The following is a 6,492-nucleotide window of genomic DNA, read 5'->3' as shown; positions in this document are numbered from 1 at the left end:
CTGTCAGGGTGGCTTGGATCTGGAACCAACTTCCAAGCAAAGTGGTGCTGGCTCCTACCCTGGGGGTCTTTAAAAGAAGGCTAGATGAACACCTTGCTTTTTTCTGCCGAGGCAGGGGTTCGGACTTGATGATCTGCTCAGGTCCCTTCCAACCCTACAAACTATGAAACTGTGAAACAATGAAACATGATCAATTCCCTTCTTGATCTTCCCTCAGATTAAAAGAGAAAGAAGTTAATATTCACAGTCAACTAGAGTCTGATCCAAAGCCCATTAATATCAATTGCAAGACTCACATGGATTTTAATGGGTTTTGGATCACAACCCAGGAAAAGAATTATGGCTTTCAACAGATAGAAGGAATCTGATTTTCAGAAGCTCTTTTACTTGCTTTATTTAAGAACTCAAACAAATGAAGGCCTGTACTAACTAATAGTTTGCAACCATGTATGTTTTCAGCTTGTAAAATGTTTAATAAAGAATAGACATTATCCTCTTAATTTGGATACATCTAATGATAGAAAACTTACCATCCAGCTTCTGGATGTGATTACATAAGAAACTAGGCTTTAATTTTAAGGAAAAGTAAGTGAATAGGCCTCATGGCTGTAAAGAAAACCTCAAACCAATGTGATGCTATAACTGGAAAAGCCAAACTCTGGCATGCGTCTACTGATGCATCTTCAGGAAAACCAGGGATGTCATCCTTCTGCTTTACTCGGCCTTGGTAAGGTTGAAGCTGGAGTACTGTATCCAGTTTTGGGCTGCCCCACTTCAGGAAGGATGTGGAAAAGCTTGAGAGAGTCCAGAGAAGAGCCACTTGTATGATCCTAGGCCTGGAGGGCAGGCCGTACAAGGAGAGGCTGAGGGATCTGGGACTCTTCAGTGTGGAAAAGAGAAGGCTCCGGGGGGGGGACTTGGTAGGAGCCTACAATTACATAAGAGGGGTACATCAGGACCTGGGAGAACAGCTGTTCACCAGAGCTCCCCAAGGGATAACAAGGTCTAACAGTCACAAACTCCAGGATTGTGATTGTGAGTTTATAATATACTTTTGAACTTTATTGGAGCCTCTGTGTATGTATATGAGGTGGGCTGTAGCTCTATGTATATCCCTGACCCCAAGATCCACCCCTAGATAATACACGAAAGGCCCCGGCTGTCTGAGGAGGCCCAACAACCCTCCGCCCCTTAGTTTTCTCATAGGTGGTCAGTGTCCAGGACACTCGGTGGTGTCCACCCACACATGCCCAGGCTGGGGAACACTGCGGGGACAGAAACTCCCCTTCCCTCACCTCCTTGACACGGCTGCATGTGAGGCTGGAATCAGAGGCGGTCACTGACTTGGATTAGTGGCAGTCAAGGGAGTGGGGCTGGCCCAGGCTGGGGCCCAGAAAACGAGCTCTGTCCGAGGCTAGAGCACAGCCCCGCACAACAGTGCCTGGAATGGTGGCAATTGGGCAATTGCACTTTAAGGTAACCCTCAATGAGATCTGACGCAGATGTTTGATAAAGCACGCTAACAAAAGGTGCTTTAGGTTAGTACACATTCATCAAGGGTTAACTTAGAGCATGATCTGCCATTTTTTAAATGTTCTAAGAAGTGTGGACATCTGTTCAGTTATTGCTTCAGAGTGCTTTCTGCTTGCTTAATTTGTGATGTGTAACGTCTGAACCTGGCCCTGGATAACATCTAGGACCAACCTACATGGGTAGTGCTGTAAGATCAGAGCCAGAGCAGTTGTCTGGGGAGTGGATCACATTAATTCAGTGCCGACCACATTGCTTGGTAAGCAGCCAGTGAGAAAAAGTGTTGAACAGAATGTCTGCAGGCTCTTAGCCTACTGCCTCTTAACCTCAGCTACAAGATAGTATACCATCTAGTTAACAAAAAGGCGTACTGCTGAAATGTGGTTCTTTTATATCATGAGCCAAGCGTGACATTAGAATACACATCTGCTTCATCTCACCTAGTTGTTGAAGTGAATCTGCAATCATGGCAAAGTTGGCTTCTGTACTTGTAGTCTCACAAGGACTTTCAGGTCTAATGAGCTCGATCATATGTAAAAAGCTGTTTCTGCTCATTGCCAGCCCTGCAGATTTTAAATGAGTTAAGCAAAGACAGACCTAGCCACCAAAAAGTGATCATTTCTTTTGAGGAAGGGGAAATATAATTTGGATTGGTCATGAAGGGCACCTACACACATGCACCAAGGCTGCTCTGATGTGCTGTAACTGCAGCTTGTCAGAGCAGACTCAAGTTAATCGAGTCTGCCGGAGCACGCTAATTACTGCACTCCAGCAGACTCCAGTGTCATGTGCATCAGTGTCCCCATGCTGAAAAATGGTGGTGGGGGCGCATTAAATAATGTACATTTGACCAGCTTTAGTTAAAGCGCCCCATGACCATTTTTAAGCATGGGGATGCTGATACATGTGATGCTTCAGGCGCTTTAATTAGAGCAGCACTTGGGCAGAGTGACCTGTGGGCACCCATCTCCTCTCCAGGTATGGATGGCCATTGGCTCACAGGGAGCTCATCCGCCCTTTGATAGGTCTTGTTTTTAGTCCTGCTGGGTGTCCACACACCCTCCTAACCCAGGCTAGCCCAGGTCAGGGAGACAATTTAGTTGTCAACAACCTGACCCAAGATATATGTGAGAGGCAAGAATTCTTGTGGGCGATATCTTTTATTGGGCCAATTGCATTGCCAGAGCTCCACATATGCAGTGAGCTGCCTGAACTTACCAGTTACCAGTGTGGACTCTGGCTGAAACCACCACTTTCACTCTCTTTTCCCTTGCTGCTGAATTCCTCTGAAAAGAGGGCATGAGCAGTGGTGGCATTCACCCGCTGGGCTCCAGAGCTGCCCAAAACTGGTGGTGGTTACAGCCAGAACCTGTACTGATGAACTGGGGAGCTCAGAGCTTCCTGTGCATGCGGTGCTCTGGCAGGAACAGCACTGACAGGCAGTGAGCTCATACCAGTGTTAGGCCATTGACATGGGCCACCCATCAAGCACCACTGTTTAGAGGGTCTTGAGAATGATGTTGGGATATATACTTTAGAACAATGAATTGAACTCAGGTTTGCCTCTATTTCAGTTTGGTACCTTAAACAATGAAATGTCCTCAGGATAGTTTGCCAGTGGGTGCATCTACACAAGATGCTACTGAGCAGTGGTTACTTTAGTAGTATCTTAGAGCTGAATTTCCATTTTTCACTTTGGAAATACCTAAACATTTTATTTCAGAGGGGTAATATACACTTCTGAATCTCTAGCAGCTGTTTCCTAGAACTGATTTGGTTCTTGTCAGATTCATTACCTTTCAACAGCAATTTGTTAATTTTTTTGGGTTCTCTTTCCTGTCTCACACATAATCTAAATGCCAAAGGTTGTACCTATGAAAGCTAACATAACATACTTTATTGTTTAGTAGTCAAAGACAGTAAACTGCTTGCCTACCAGTTCTCAGAGACAGCAGCAAAATATCGGTATTAATTTCCCACACAATAATCTCTCTATTTTTTAAAATCTGTTTATACTATCTATTCTATTAGAATAACTAAATAGCTAAATCTATTGGAATCACGTTACAGACTTTTACGTGGTCACTATTTCTCAGAAAACTGGTCTTTACTAAATTTATTAGCATCACTGCTCAGTAATGTGAGAGAATATCACAACAGGAACAATGAAGAAATGAAGAAGAAATTTCAGCAGTTAGTGCAAAAGAAATTAGGAAAGCACTAGGTCAATTGAAGCAACAGGGCCTGATTCCCTAACAACGGAAGTTTTTAGGTGAAGGTGAATGGGAGCTATTCCATTTAGTTCATAAAATTGTTCCTGATAAAAGATTCCACGTAAATGATGGCAAAATTCAATAACATTCATCTTTAAACAGAAAGGTAGTAAATAGAAATGTTCCAGCTACAGGGGAATAGAGTTACTTAGCTATTCTTTCTAAATATATGTAAAGGTTATTCAAGGTAGACTCAGAAGAACCACAGAGATCAGTGATTATCAGTTCAGTTTTAGGAAAGGGAAAGAGACCCTATATTCTCTTTCCTCCAAGAAAAGAAGAAAAAGAAGAAAACATTATTTATATGGACTTCATAGATCTAGAAAAAACACTTACTTGGATTCCAAAAGAAGCTGTATAGTAAAGCCTGAGAAAAATAATAAAAGCCCCAGAAAAGTATGTCTGACTAGTAAAATATACATATAATGAACCACCAGACAAGTCAGAGCAAGCCCTGGAAATACAGATACTTTTGAAGTGAAAAGTTGTGATCAGGGATGATATAGGATAGAAGCATGCTATGGAAGTTAAAGCACTAGATGTACAGGATAGTGATAAGGCCTACCTTAAAGTATGGCTTGGAAGGTGTGTTCTTTATAATAAAAGATAAAGGAGGATTAAACACCACTAAAAAAGTGCCTGCTAAAATGGTTAAATGGTTTGACAAAATACAAAGGAAAAAAGAATGAGGAAATGAAAACAGTATCACCAATAACAGCTATTGTTGAATATTTATAAACAATGTGCTTGAGATATCATGCACATCTTGGGAGAGAAGATGATCATAGTGGGCGCATCTACATGTGCCTGACTTTGAAGTTAGTACTGCAAAGTCATTTAGTACTTGCTTAGGTTGGTACTGTGCAGTCCTGGTGGTGCATAGGTAGTTTTCAATCCTACTGCACAGTAGTAGTGACATCACAGTCAGTGCCTGCCAACGCTACGTTACTATAGTGACACTACATCACCATAGCTCATAGCTACAGTGATATAGCGTCTTGTGTAGATGCATCCACTGAAGACAAATTGTGAGTATGGAAATATCAGATGACAGACTAAGAAGAAGATCCAAGAGAAGATGGTAAGATTGAATAATAAAGGAGGATACTAAAATAAAAAAGATGAGAACCTCCGATCAATGAAAAAGTGTAGAGAAAGTGGATTTAAACCACTAACTGACTCTATATAAGGATAAAGCATAAAATATAGGAGCATGGAAAGGAAAATCTCTAACATATTCAACAAAACAAGCATTTCAGAAGAATTAGCAAAATTAATTGATCAAAGTTCTGAACCTGTACTTAGAATTTTTTTCAACTTTTTCCCCCTTTGTTGCCAAAAGCATGGATTGGTAAAGACTTAGGAGCCTGCCATTTTCTCTTCTAGCTAGATGCATATAGTGTATTTAGGTAAACATTGTAGATACTTTACAAATGGTGTGACCCCCATGAAGTTTAGTTTAGAAAATAAAGTTTTAGAAACTAAAAAAGCAGCACTAGGGCTGAAAATACTTTAATGGCAATAAGCTTCCTAGTGACATCTTCTAATCTGAATGTATTGTCACTTTCAGGGATCTTGTGAAACCTAGGAGCTAACCAGAGAGCATGTGGCTGACATTAAATTGACTTTTAGCTCAGTTGTTTCTCTAAACTACATTTGGATTTATTGTCTATCTTAAAATATTTATACCAGAGCAACTGGGCATGTTCCTTGTAAAATTTACAGTAATACCAAATCCCAAAAGGCATTTCTTTTACAGGTCAGGGTTTTAATTTGGTTATGTTTGCTTCTCTTGAGGGTGGAATAGCTGGGAGAAGTTTGCAAACTATGGCACTTCAGTAGCAAGGCACTCACAGGGAGGAAGGTTTTCCAATATTTTCTAAAAGTGGTCAGACTCCAGATTCACCTGCTCTTCCCTAGAATTTTGTTGCATAGCTGAACCTGGAGACAGAAAATGCTTTGGCCCCGACTCTTACATGCTGTAGCTTGGGCTTCTGGGTCTGCACTGTCCCTTGGACACTGTCTGACTTGCATTGTGCCATGCTGATTCCTAGATCAAAATACAGCCCTTGATGTAGTCAGGGTGGGACTCAATCGCTTTGGAAATTAGAAGCAAGACTAATGACTGGAAGCTGGGAGGGTAGTGAAGGGTCTTAAGCGCACACCTCTGGATAAGCCTTAGAGGGTTTAATAGAAAAAGGCAACTTTTCTGAACTACTCTATAAAAATTAATAGAGAATTCCATCACTGCTGTGTAGAGTATAACTTTGTTAAAACTTCTGAGATGCTTGCAGTGAAGAAAATTACTTGATCTTTCTCTGTGTAAAAGCTATTTGCCTTTTGGAAGCAGAAGGAATAATTTGTCAGGTTTACTTAGAACACTGCAGACAGGAAATCCATTAATTTTGCTGGGAAAAAAGAAAATAATCTTGCGCTTTGGCAAATTTGTTCTCTGGTACCAACCTTCACATCAGTTACATGTTGCTATTACTGCCAGGAGCTAAGAAAAAAAATGTAAGCACAGTAGAAGATTAACACTCTTATTATCTTTAATAAATATCACTAAAATATATTTTTAACCAGAAATCCTCTCTCTTTTATGTAGAATGATTTCATAGATTTCATAGACATTAGGGCTGGAAGGGACCTCGGGAGATCATCGAGTCCAGCCCCCTGCCCAAAGGGCAGG

Source organism: Crocodylus porosus, unplaced genomic scaffold (genome assembly GCF_001723895.1).
Source record: "Crocodylus porosus isolate Cpor-Errol unplaced genomic scaffold, CroPor_comp1, whole genome shotgun sequence".
NCBI lineage: Eukaryota > Metazoa > Chordata > Crocodylia > Crocodylidae > Crocodylus > Crocodylus porosus.
Note: the sequence above shows the minus strand (reverse complement) of the source record.